This window comes from Python bivittatus, unplaced genomic scaffold, assembly GCF_059951505.1.
Source record: "Python bivittatus isolate LINGU-HERP-01145 unplaced genomic scaffold, Pbiv_v1 ctg000500_np1212, whole genome shotgun sequence".
NCBI classification, from domain to species: domain Eukaryota; kingdom Metazoa; phylum Chordata; class Lepidosauria; order Squamata; family Pythonidae; genus Python; species Python bivittatus.
Genome location: NW_028277079.1, coordinates 730,869 through 744,503, shown reverse-complemented (window position 1 = coordinate 744,503; position 13,635 = coordinate 730,869). Strand labels below are relative to the sequence as shown.

Genomic DNA, 13,635 nt, shown 5'->3' with positions numbered 1-13,635 from the left:
TGTCGGCTCTCGGCCCTTGCACCAAAACGCAGACTTCCCTTTCACGCACTTTGGGTCACTTCTTTCCCTAGGCCAGACCTTAAAGCACAGAGCCCAACATCTGGCACTGGCCAGTTTTTCCATTCTGCCTAATGTCATTTTGAATTTTAGGATGCAGCCTTCAGTGACTCGTAGCGCGCTCAGCCGCAAGAAAGGGGAACACTGCGCACTGTGACTCACCTGTCTGCTGGCCTCAGCTACGGCCTCCCCTTCTGAATCGGGACCTTTGGCAGGACCCACAGCTCTGGCCCTGTCTGCCCCCCCCCCCCCGGCGTTTGGATCCCATTTCTGCTTTCAGGGGAAAGGGAGTTCGGGATGAATGTGCAAAGCCTCTGGAGGACAGAATCACCCCTCTTCCCTCGGAGCAGTTCTTGGCTCCTGTTTGGCAGTTGCCTTAATCCTATTACTTATTTTATCTTATTACTGTACCCAGAACTGTTAGCGGTTCGGGACTGCAGTGGCCTAGAGGCCCATGTAAATAAGCACGCTGTGGCGGTTCTTCTCCTTCGAGGGCCAGTTCCTTCTTCTCTGCCCTCTGCTCTCCTGTCCAGGCCAGTGGCCCTTTGCGCTGCGTCCACTGGATTTGCACGATGCTCCCCACGGTCCAAAGGAGTCCGCCCGCCCGCCCCTTTTCCGACCCACAAATTGGATTAAAAGGCGGCAGCTTTCATTAAAATCCGTGGGCTGGAAACCAGACTCCTGGTTTGGGGACCCCATAGACCAGCGTTTCTCAACCGTGGCCACTTTAAGATGGGTGGACTTCCACTCCCAGAATTCCCCATCCAGCCAACCTAAAGCGGCCAAGGTTGCGAAACGCTGCCACGGACTATCACGGCCGTCCTCCGCCTGCTCCAGCGCCCCCCGGGGGAACCTGGGCCTGGCAGCCGAGGCCTGAGGGCCGGGCGCCTTGGGCGAGGCTCACGGCCTGAGCGCATCATCCCGGCTGCACTCGTCCATCCCTGCCGTCCGGTCCGAGCGGCCTGAGCCTTCGGTCCTGCCTGGGGCTTCCTGAGAGCAGGCCCGCCAGGCTCGATTCCAGCTGAAGTGCCATGTTGTTTCCTCAGCAATACAGCAGAAGTGAGTTTTTTGCCATGGCCCTGGTCCCCCAGGCCCGTGTTTGGCTTCCCAGCTCAGGCTCCGCCCCGGGATTACCTGATGGCGCCCCGTCCAAGCACACCTAGGACTAAGAGCAGCTCGAACTCCCGCCTGGAGTTCCATTTTTAAAAAGAGGGTTCATTCTTGTTACAAACCCACGCGTGTCCCAAAGGAGGCGCGGACGCGGCTGTGGCCCTCTCAACCCGGGAGCCCAAGGGCGCCAGCTGGAGGGCGGGGCTGGTGCGGGGCTCAGGGCCGTCGCAGGGGCCTGGAGAGGCCCACCGCCCCCGCTGACAGCAAGAGGCGAGAGGCCTTCCTGCTCCCCAGGCCCATGTCCCCCAGCCCCTTTCCAGGATCCGGAGGGTCTCCTGCAGACGGCCACGACGGTCCTCCCCGCCCCGGCTGGCTTTCCCTTCCTTCTGGACCTTGACGGGGAGACCGGGCGCCTGCCCCGCGGCCCTGCCCCCTCGGCCGCCGCCACCCGCGCCGGGAGCCCCCTCCTCTCGGCGGGGCTTTCGCCCCGGGCGCAGCCGCGGCGCCCCTTCTCGGCCGGAGGCCCCCCTCCCGCCCCGCCGCCCGCCGGCCCCTCGGAGCCCCCTCGGCGAAGCGGGGGCGCGGGAGGCGCTGGCGCGCGGCCGAGGCGGTCCCGCTTCGACCCGGGCTCCCGGCGCTCTGGGCTCCCTCGCGTTGGCCCCGGAGAGTGAGGCCGGGCTTCGCCGGGGTCCTTGGGCGCGCCGGGGCGAGCCAGCCGCCGCACCCTGCGCAGGGCCACCCGGGGGCGGGCTGGGCACGGAGACAAGGCGACGGCCGGGCAAAGGGCCGGCGGGCTGCGGGGAGCCGAGGGACTTGCTGCCCGCGCCTCGCTCCGAGCGGGCTTTCTCAAGCGGCGCCCCTCGGCGAGGCGCGCACTCCGGCGCCGGAGTTCCCCAGCGCGCGTCTTCAGGGGCTCCGGGTGAGAAACGCTGCTCCGAGCCAACCGCCGGAGGGTCCCGTTCCGGCCAGCCCGGCGCCCCGGGAGCCGCCAAGCCAGGCGCCACCCGAGCTCCGCTTCAGCCTTTGTTTTCCCTTCTTCTACCCTGTGCTTGTTGGAGGTAGACTGCTTCTGGACCTGGGGGCCGCATTACGCCATGCTGTTAAGCAGAGCTGGAAAAGCCCCAGGCGAGTTGAGCAATAAGTCTCTCTGAGAAATGCGCGGTCATAAACACAGGCACAGAGTGGAATTGAATTGTTTTATTTTTTCAAGCGACGCATCCTTTGAGGGTGGCCCTTGCTGGAATACACCTTTTTCTTAAAAATGAAGAAAGAAGGCCCCACTAGCTCGGCCTCTCCAACCTGGTGCCCCGGGGGCCTTCGGTTGGGGACTCCGCAGGCCCAGGGCTTCCCAGCACGTCCAGCCCCCCTGCCGCCACCCCCTCCCTCCCCCCAGCTCCATCCATTATCTAGTGCTTAGGCAACTCCCCCCCCCTTTTTCATTTTTTCCACTGCTGTCAGCAAGATCAAAGGTGAAAGCCAGGGCTTGATAAATACTCCTTAGGCAACAGTCAATGACCCCCACAGAGGGGCAATGTTAAAACTCTGACTGCGGGATCCATGTTGAACCCAGAAGTTGTGGGCTCCTATTCGGTCTGTCCTCCACACCCCCCCCAGGCCCCCTAGTTGATTTATTTTACGTTCATTCAAGCAGCCCACTTGCACCCCACCCCCAGACAGAGGCTGTCTAGCCCAGCCAAGGGGCTGGCACAGAACTGGACCGCCAGGCGGGGGGGGGGAGCAGCGGGAGATAAAGCGAGAAGGCGGGCTGGGAGGGGGACGCGGCATTTCCAGAACGAAATCATCCCCAAAGCTCCCCTTGTGTCACCCTTGAATTGAGATTTTGAAACCTGGCTCTGTTGAGAAAGCGGAGCAGCGTAACCTCACGGGTGCCTGCCGTTGTATTAAAAAAATATTAATGGAGGGCAGGTATGTGCCTGGAGACTGAAGAAAAGGTGTTGCAAGACAAGGCTGCTAAGGCTTGAAACAAAACGATTACATGCAGTTCTGGTCAAAAGACGCGGCGTCTGCTGCCATGCCACCACGAAGCCATGCTGAAAAAGCCATGCTCAAATAATCAGGCTAAAGGCAACGCCATCCGCACTCAGGGCTCTGTCCGAGGCTTTGATGCTTCCTCAAGTTAAAAAGAGACAAGAATAGATGATGGTCTCTAACGCGTGAAAGTAGGCTGGGTGGCACCGTTTCCATGTCCTCATCTGCACCCTGCAAATGTCAAGGCTCCAGTTCCTGAAATTAAAATCCACCTGGGTTTTAAAATGAGGACTGTTTTAACCTGTCCCCGGGAACAGCCTTCTCTTACACGCTCCCTTGAGGAGTTGGATTTTCCTGTCTCTCCCGCCCCATCACGGCCTCATTAAGGAAATCGGTCTCGGACGCTCTCCTGGGTAAGCCTTGATTTCGACCATGGTGGCAACTGAGTGGGGGACACCACCTGCCTCCTGACCTGCTTTGCAAGGCCGCCCCCCCCCCAGCTCAGGAGCAACATTTCCTATGGCTGGTGCTCCTAAGGTCTGGCAGAGGGAGAGAGGGAGGGAGGGAGGGAGGACATGGCAGGGCTGAGGGGTCCCTGGGCTGAACGGCCCCTTGCCTCGGGCACAGCCTCTCGCAGCCTGGACCCGAACCACAGCTCAGGACATTCAGAGCATCACAAGAGCCCCAACCTGGACCCCCCCCTTTAGGAATCCATCCTTGCACTCCTCCAGGTGTGAACATCATGCATCTATCCGGTGTTGGCTGAGGGTAACCCTCCCTCCACACAGCTCTGCCCCGTTCGCCTTCCTTTGCCCAACCAGCTAATTCCTGATGCAGACAAATCATGGGACTCAGAAATTGTCAGCCTTCCCAGGTAGACCAGACAGGAACCACGACCAGATGAGCTAATTCAACTTTATTGTAAGGCTCCATTAACAGAATCATGCGAGTCTGGAAGTAGAGTTCTCCTGCTGTCTCTTTTATAGCCTGATAAGTGAGGGAGGTTCCTTTCTTTCTCTGTCCATTATGCAGCTGTGGGCTGTGCCCCCTCTTATCTGATCCTTCCCTATGCAGTATCTCTTCCCCCTTCCCCATCCGCCCCGTCTCCCAAGGTCATTCCCACATACCGTTACAGAAATGCACGCCTTCCTGGTCTCCCGTGTGGAGGAAAGCTGGTCTCGGGCGGAAGGGGAGGGTTGCTCCTGCCCTCCTTCCTGGTGCTCCAGTAACGGAAAGGCAGGTAGGGGGAGCCCTGGGAAACGCAGCGATCCTTAGAGTCCCCGGCCTCTGCCAGGAGAGTCTGCCAGGTACTTCCCAGGGCCTGATGTGGTGGTGAGGCACCAGGTGAGTGACGCTCTCCAGCGTCAGAGGGGGCGAGACAAATGGAGGGGAAGAGGGTGGGCCGTGGGCAGCGAGGGGAAGGGACCGGAGCCTCCTTGGGGCCCAAGAGTGACCTTAGACTCAGGCTAGCTTGGAATCAGCCAATGGACTTCCCTTGTTTGGGAAGAGGATCTGCAATTCGAGATCAGAGGAAGAGCCATCTGGAATAGGCCAAGACTCATCTAGTCCAGCTTTTGTTTCTGCAGCCGCTGGCGAGCACCCAAGCCGGGGCTGGAGGAGCACTCCCCCTCCATCGCCCTGGTATTTGGAAGCCTAGTGCCGCCCCTTGGAGGTACCACCCAAAACCCTTGCTTGGCCTGTCAGTGAGTGTATTCAGTCCCCTTTTGACGCTGGCCAGGTTAGTGGCACCACCGCATCACGTGTCAATGAATGTGCCATGCAATGAAGCGCTTTCGGTTGTCTGCGCTGAAGCTTTCCTGGATGGCTCTCAAATCATCAAGGGCTGTTCAGGAAAGTGGCTTCAGCCCCTCCATTCCTGGGGTCTTTCCCTTGCAGCAGCTGTTTCTGGTCCTCTCCCAGATCAGTTTCCAACCTTGGTCACGCGGGGTTGCGAAGCCAGAAGAGACCTGGAGGACATTTAGTCCAACCCTCTCAGAGCTGCCAGATCAGCAGGCGGGAAGCTCTCCGGCCCGGAGAGTGAAAGACGTCTTCTGACGTCAACAACTTTCTCGCTGAGACATCCAGCGCTGAGCATCCTTGCTGGAAACAGTCCCCTTGCATAAGTGCCGTCCTCCTTCGTGACCTTCCTTCTGTCCGTGGGTCCAAAAGGGGAGTAGCCGGCCAGGGCTGCCAGGTCCTCCCATCCACGGCCAGGAGGCGTCCAGCCCCCAGGAAGGCTCGACCTCCCCCTCCCCCAAAAGCAGTGCCCTGCTGGTCAGAGAGCACCCAGGGTCCCCAGTGCCCAGGACTCCCCCAGGGATCCTGCGAGGGTGCCCTAAACTGCACCGTCTTTGTGTCGGTCTAGCAAATATGGAACCCGTATATGTCTTTTAATGGACTCATATTAAGTCCTTGGAGGTCTTAGGTCAGTAAGATAAAACTGTAACTAATAATTAGAATCCCTTAATAGGAACTGGCGTAATGAGAATATTACCCACATAATTGTTTCTCGAAAACAGCGTTAACAAGCAATCCTGAAACAGATGTTTTGCTAACAATGCGAATTTACATATGTTTGAAATCGTACATATTTAATGTACCCGGAATTATGGATCTTGTCTATTGCCAAATGTTACAAATAGAATGGGAAGAGTTGCGATGGTGCACTTCAAAAGTCGCCCCAGGGTAAAGTTTGGGCCGTGGTTTAAACTTAGGTAAAAATGAGGTCGCTCCAAGATGGTCACTTTCTGGAAGTAAATGTCACCAACCGAAGAGAGGGAATGGTGCCTCAGATCAGCTCCATGACAGATTTTTCTCTCTCTCTTCCTATCTTTAAAATTTCCCAGTGGAATATGTTTATTTTGTGTGTGCTGTATATATTTGCTTTCTAAACATTATTTTTTTTTATTCAGAATTCCAAAAGGGGAGTGTGCTTCAGGGGGCTTCCGGGACAGGAATGTGTGTGAACGACAGCAGGAGAACAGTGAATCCTAGGCAAGTGCCAGCACACGCACGCCCACACACACGTGTGCATGCTGAGGGCGTGGAAGGAGGGCTGAGAGTGGGGGCCTTGCTTTCCTGCCCTCCTCCTGCTTCTCCCGCTGCTGCAGAAACCAACCCATCTTCCGACAGCAACTGGCCCACAACAAGATGCTATTAATTTTCCTTCCCCCAAACACGCTTTGAAGCTTTTCACGGCCGCCAGCCAGCCGGGGCCCGCGTGTCAAAGGGCAACTGACCCGCCCTTGGGGTGGCTTTCAGGTGCAAATGTGCGCAAGCAAGCGTGCGCTAGGGAAGGCTTGGGGAGGGCATGTGTGCAGACACACATATGCAAGTGTGTGCCTGGCACTACCGAGGGGCTAAAATCTGCTGGTCCTCAAAGAAGAGACTCCAGGACGGGATGGAAGTGGGGAAGGGGCCCTGCTTTGCCTTGCCTTAACCTACCTTTTTGATGAAGAGCTCTGGCCTGGCGCTGCCCCTCGGTCGACCCACCTCGCAGGGCGGCTGTGCGGCTGAGGGAGGGAGGGGGGAATGCCTGGGGGGAGCGACGGGCAGGGCAGGGAGCAAATCAGGAACACGCTCCAGGGCAAAATCTCCTGAGGAGGGTTCTGTAATGACGCAGAAAGTCCCCAGGGAGGAAGGAGAACCCACCAAGGCCTCCCTATCCTCATCCAGGGGGCTGCTTTGTGGTCCCCCCAAAACTTTGCCTCCTCCCTCCCTCCCTCCCCAGGCTTCATCCGCTCTTTGCATGAATCTGGAGGGAGCTGGGCCCCCTGCTCTGCCCTGCTGCCCCCTCCTTCCCCCGTCCCCCCAGGGACCTTTTTCCTCCACAAACACCACCAGTCAGGCTGCCCCCCCCAGCCCAGCCTGCAGCCGCTCCCCCCATCCCCCTCCCCTCCCCCCAAGTTTCCCAGGGGAATGGGGCCTCCCCCCCCCCGCCTCCCCGCCCAGTGACAGCCGCTCTGGAGGAGTTGACCCCCAGGTTGAAGGTCAGGGCCCTCTCCTCCAGGCCCCCTTTCAGATTCAAATTGGGGGCAGGGAGCTTTGTGCCAGGAGGTCAAGCTTGGGGGGTGGGGGCAGGGGAGGCTGTCTTTCAGGGCCAGGCTGGAGGAGGGATTCTCCCCTGAGGGGGCAGATGAAAGCCCCCAATCTTGGGAAGGTGCTCTCCCCCCACAAGCCTCCCCCAGCCAAACTGCTAGCAATTGGCTCAGTGGGGGGGGGGGTCTGGATGCCCCAAAGGTTCCTCTGGGCTGAAATCTCCTTCGCTGGGTAAGCAGAAGATTCGGCTTGTATCTCCCTTTACTCAAGCGGGAGGGTTGATTGATTGATTGATTGATTGATTGATTGATTGATTGATTGACTGACTGACTGATTGAAGCCCAGGTGGGCAAGTTCATCTGGTGCAATAGCACAAGCCCTGCGGACGAGGCCCCTGGCTGGGTCCGCGCCACCAGGCTCCGTGCCCCAAACCTTCTGGCTTAGGGCCTTCCTGTCACCCAGTGCCCTGTTCTCAGCCACACTTCTAAGAAGCCCCAGCAGGGTTGACTGCCCCCGGAGAGGGAGGTTCCCTTAGCCGTCTCAGCCCATAGCTGAGCCCGTAGCTGATGCGTGGCTTTGTATATTTTAAAATTTAAAATTGTTGATAATGCCTTCATTTTAATAATCACTTTTTATCTTTCTCTAATGATTATTTTTATCCATTTTTTATTTCATTTAATTGTTGTACGCCTCCCACAGTCACTCTGTGTGAGATGGGCGGCTGTATAAATGTGACATTGTTGTTGCTGTTCAGTCGTTAAGTCGTGTCCGACTCTTTGTGACCCCATGAGCCGTATTGCGCCAGGCCTTCCTGTCCTTCGCTGCCTCCCGGAGTTTGCTCAGTTTCACGCTCATTGCTTCGGTGATGCTACAAGTCAATAAAATAGCTGGGCTCTCTCCTGGACGGTGTCCCTGTCACTGCTTGGGATCAGTGGCCAAGATCATGCTGGTTTACAGAAAGTGGGGCTGGGCTTCCCGTGCCCATCCCTCCACCCGGGACCTCTCTCTCTCACGCACACACATTATTCCAGGCTATCCCCCTGAACGTGGACGCTCCACTTAGTGGCAGCAGAGCATCACTGCACGCCACGTCCTCTTGGTTTTGCCTCCCCTTCCGAAGGCGCAGGGGTGACCCTCTCTGATGCAGCCCCTTCCTCCCGGGGCTGCCAGCGAAGAGTTGCCAAGTGACCCAACCAGGAGCCCTTCCTCCTCTTTGCCCAACAGCATCAGGAGTACCATCTCTGGACATGGAGGCTCCACGTAAGAGGCCGAATCCATCCCCTCTGAGTAAGAACTCAAGGAGAGCATCTCGTCTCCAACCGGGACCGGCCTGAATCCTGGGAAGGCGGCCCCGGCCGGTTCCTTCCGGCTTCAGCTCTGCATCCACTGTGGTGCAAACTGCTTTCGAACATGGAGGCTCCACTTGCTTCTCAGAAGCCTCCGGCCAGCTCCCTGCGGCCACGAGCCCCCCTGGACTCCCTCCCCTTCAGCAGAGGCGGCTTCGCTCCCAGCCTTGGATGCAAATCACACAACTGGTGGCTTCTCCCACCCTCGACCCCGAAGGGAAGGCTGCCCTCCCTTTCTCCCTCCAACAGACCTGAAGGCTGGTCCCATCCCCGCCCCGTGCAGAGGGGCAGACTCATATGAATCACTGTGGGCCTCTGCCCCACGCCTGCCCCCTCCCCACACTACCAGGATCTTTGTTGGGTATCTTCTGGCTTCCATCATCCGAGAAGGCCAAATGTTCATCTGGTCTGGCCGAAGGGGCCGGGGGTCTCCAAAGATGGAGAAGCGGGTCAGAGCAAGGAGGAAGACTGGAAGGTGGAGCCGTGGCTGGGCCCCTGGGCTGGGAGCCTGCCCCTCCACCAAGAATCAGGAAGATCCCCAAAGGTCAAAGAGCCAGTTTGGTCTCATGGGGAAGGCCCAGGCTGGAAAGCAGGAGACTCTGAGTTCTAGTCCTGCCTTGGGCGCGAAAGCCAGCTGGGCGACTTTGGGCCAGTCCCTCTCCCTCAGCCCCACCCACCTCGCAGGGTTGTTGTGGGGAAAACAGGAGGAGGAGGAAGGATTGGGTATGTTCGCCGCCTTGAGTTATTTATAAAAAATAATAAAGGCGTGATTAAAAAATCTCTGCCCTCCACAGCAGCTCCACTTCCTAGCAATAGGTTTTCCGTGCAGTGCCGTGCTTGGAAAGAAGCTCTTTCGCTGTTCTGGGGGTGACAGAAACCCCTGCCCCCACCGCTACGTGGAGGTAGGAGGCAACACTGGCGTCTCCGTGCTGGCCAAGGAGCGCAGCAGCGCCTTCATGCTCAGGCACAGCTAGGCGCCGCCCCGCAACAGGGACCAGCTTCTCAGCAGGCCTGCCAATGCTTCGTCGCTTCTCTTCGCCTTCCCTCCCAGCTGGCAGGCACCAAAACCCTTTCCCCTTCTCTCCCATTTTCAGTAGCAGAACTCAGACACACCCAGTCTGGGACTCGCGGGACCCGCACGCGCGGCCTTCGTTCCATGCCCAGCGATCCCAAGGGGTGGCCCCTGCTCTGCGGCTGAGCAGACGTATGTATTTCTGACTCCAGAGCCTAAAACCGTGAGTCATCCTGCGGCCTGGCTCCCGGGCTCCCAAGTGGGTCTTCCAAGCAGAAAGGAGCCGCAGAGGCTGTGCGCTCCCCAGCTCTCAGGGAAATGCCCAGCTTTTTTTTGCATGCAACCAGACCCACTGTGCGGGTGGGTGAGAGGTCACGGTGCACATAACCATTTTGGAAATCCTTTTGAGGAACCGGGAAGGTGCGGTGAAGCTTTATCTGAGCAGGCCCTTTGTTTTCCTTAGACAAATGTGACGTTCTGTATGAAAAGGGCTCAGACGGTAATTGCCTTTTGGTCTGTCGGCTGACTGTACAGTAGTTCCACCCTCCGTCTCTGGGAGTGCAAGTGTGTGCACCAACTAAAAAGGCCTTGCACTTTTTCGTCCATAAACTTGGGTGCTGTCATAAGCAGATGGCCATGAAGGTGATACCAAACTCGGTGCTGGGTCCCCCCCCCTTTTTAATATTACTGTTCTTCCATTTGCAGCTACAGAGGATAAAATCAGCCATTCTGAAAGGCAGGGAAATCAAGAGAGGATTTACCTCGCTGGAGTGCAGACGTCGCTTCGGGCTGCGCCATTCCCTTGGTGATCTTTATGCGAAGCAAGCACATAAAAACATCCTGGCAAACCTGAACAGGCTGTTCACTCATTGATCTGCCAGGCTGGTGACGGGGAGGCGGGCAAACCCTCCGGAGTATTCTGGAAAAAAGTAGTCCATTAGTTCAGAGTGTGGGGTTGGTAGTGGGCGGGGGGCAGCCACTTTGGCCCCCCAACCTGCAAGAGCTTGGAGCAGCTCTAACTCTGCAACTCCAGCGCTGTGACCCAGGTAGCTAAACGTTGAGTTGTGTAAGAGATACTGCAGTGTTCCTCTTGACAACGTTAAATACAGGGCAAAACATATTTTCTTCGTGTTTTGGGTAGCCCATCAAGTTTGGACTGTGGAGAGATTTCCCGTGGTTTGTTAGCTTCGGGGATGAAGTGTGCATGGAGAGCTAAACTTTTTCCCTTTCTCTACAAACTGGCCCAGTGGTGCTTTCAGCCACAGGGCAGAGCCTGTGCCACCTGGGTCTCCTGCCAAGGAGCTTCCCCTCCCCAAGAGCCAGGGCAAGCCCGGTGGGCATGGCATTGGCCGGAAGGAGCATGCCCATGGTGGGCGGAGCCATCACCGAAACAGTGAGGCCAAAGTGGGTGGGCAAGTCCAGAGGTGAGAGGGAGTGGGCTCTTCCTTACAGCCACATTCCTGGCCAGGCCAGGCCAGGCCAGGCCAGGCCAGCAGGGCAAGGGGCAACCCTTCGAGTTGCTGCCATTCTTTGGGAAGGAAGCCAAGGAATGCTTTAATGGGGGGGCAAGGAAGGACAGGGATGGCGAAACTCGGATCCATTCCCAGTTGGAGGCCAAGCGTGATGCAGGCCCAGTGGAGATGCCCGGGGAGCAGATTTCCCCAGTTATCTGGGAACCGTTTGACCTGTTGCCCCTGAGGAAGTGGACAGGTCCTTGGGGCTGTTAGCACGGCTACCTGTATTTTAGATCCCTGTCCCTCCTGGTTGGTTAAAGCCACCAAGGAGGTGACCTTAGGGTGGGTTCTGGCGGTGGTCAATTAATCCTTGCAGGAGGGGGTGTTCCCAAAGCCTTTTAAGGAGGCCCTGCTCCACCCCCTCCTCAGGAGACCATCGCTAGATCCCACCCTTCGGGACAATTTTTGTCCATTTCGTTCCCATATTCCGTTTCTAGGAAAGGTGGTGGAAATGGTGGTCGCGAGGCAGCTTCAGAGGATGCTGGAGGAATCGGATTATCTGGACCCCTTCCAGTCAGGGTTCAGGCCCAGTTATGGGACAGAAACAGCATTGGTGGCACTTTGGGATGATCTCTGGTGAGAGCGGAATGGCGGTAGTGCGTCCATCCTTGCTCTTCTTGACCTCTTGGCGGCTTTCGATGCCATCGGCCACGGTATCCTTTTGGGTCGGCTGCAGGAGTTGGGGCTGGGTGGCATAGAGCTGTGCTGGTTCGGCTCCTTTCTCCAAGGCCGGACCCAATCAGTGGTGATAGGGAGTGAGAGATCCAACCCGCGGCCCCTACTTTGTGGGGTTTCTCAGGGTTCGGTGCTCTCGCCACTCCTATTTAACATCTACATGAAACCATTGGGTGAGATCATCCGGCATCATGGGGTGAGGTATCATCAGTCTGCTGATGATACCCAGTTATATATCTCCATCCCGCGTGACCCAAGTGATGCTGCGGCTATCCTCTCGCGGTGCCTGGAGGCTGTGGGGACAACGGGCTTCAGCTGAACCCTGGTAAGACAGAGTGGCTGTGGGCACTACCCCAGACAGGCACGGTGCGTAATCTGGGGGTCCTCCTGGACTCACGACTCCTGTTCAAAGAGCAGGTGGCAGTCATGGCTTGGAGGGCCTTTGCGCAACTTTGTGTTGTGTGGCAGTTATGCCCCTTCCTCGATCAGGAGGCCCTCTGCACAGTCACTCATGCCCTGGTCACCTCCCAGCTGGATTACTGCAATGCGCTCTACAAGCTACCCTTGAAGAATATCCAGAAGCTTCAGCTGGTGCAGAATGCTGTGGCACGGACAGTTTTGAATACCCCTGGGGAGCACAAATAATACTGCTGTTTCGCGAGCTGCATTGCTTGCCGGTTTGCTTCCAGGTTCAATTCAAGGTGCCGGTTATCACCTTTAAAGCCCTTCGTGGCACAGGACCAGGTTATCTGAGGAGCCGTCTTGCCCCTGTTACATCAGCCCGCCCCACTCGGTCTGGCAGAAGGGGCATGTTGCGGACCCCACCAGTCAAGGAATTTCAACTGGCGGGGTCTAGGAAGAGGGCCTTTTCTGCCGTGGCCCCTGCTCTGTGGAACAACTTTCCACCCACTCTCACGGCCTTCAGGAAGAGCGTGAAATCCTGGCTATGCTGGATGGCCTGGGGGCCTGACGGGGGCTCGCAGTGCTGGAGCTGGCTCGTGGGATGATTGATACTGCTTCCCCATCTTCTGGATTTGTATATTGTTTTATAGATTTGTTATTTGTGTTTTAATTGGGGGGTATTTATATTTTTATTGCTTTATTGTAATACAATTTTTTAATTGTAAACTGCCCAGAGTCTCCCTCTGGGGGAAATGGGCAGCATATAAATTTAATAAAAAAATAAAAAATAAAATAAACTGCCCTGGCTGTTTTTGCCTGACACGTGGCATCACCTGCCAGCAGAAACACACAAGTGGCAGCCCTTTATGTGGGCTGGATCGGTAATCCATTCGGAGATGGCCACGCCAGACAGTTTGCTCGCCTTGCTTCTGTGCAAGTGTTTTGCACCAGTGCCTTCAAGGGACATGGGCCTGGTAGGAGATGGGTTTGGACCCAGATTTAGCACCAGGGTGGAGCTCTGGCATTCAGGAGCACTTCCTGCCCCCCCGAGACTGGCTCCGTCTCCCCCCCAGCCCAGCTCTGTCTCACAGCAGGTTTGGGGAGAACCCGGGGCAGGGCCTGCTTGGCACCCCCCCTTTTGCCTGCCCAAGGGGACTGGGGATCCAGAGGTGGAAGCCACAGCTGCCTGTGGGGAGGGGGAGGAGCGCAGACAGGCTGGTAATTGAGATCAGGTCAATGGATCTCAGCCAGACTCCCCCAGCCAGGTCCCCTGCTTCCAACCCCCCCATCCTCCCCCCCCAGTCAGTTTCAGGTGTCCTGGATGAATGGGGGGGGAGAGGCCCCCAGGCCATTCCTTCTCCCAGCCCTCTCTCACGCACACGCAAAAGGCTAGTCCTGGGCCTCAAAGCCGGAAGGCGGTAAGGTCCCCCCGCACTTCGGAAAGTCCCCATCAGGCGTTAGGCAGGCGATGACGCCTCGGCCACCGCAGAAG

General features: G+C 57.4%; 1 long non-coding RNA gene across 1 annotated transcript; it reads left to right on the top strand.

Annotated features, from left to right (window-relative positions):
* Positions 1–4,382: 4,382 nt before the first annotated feature.
* LOC112542785 (uncharacterized) lies at positions 4,383–12,862 on the top strand. The gene is made up of 4 exons (XR_015797328.1): positions 4,383–4,500; positions 6,069–6,150; positions 9,635–9,744; positions 10,258–12,862. It is a non-coding gene; the product is annotated as an uncharacterized LOC112542785 (long non-coding RNA).
* Positions 12,863–13,635: the final 773 nt, after the last annotated feature.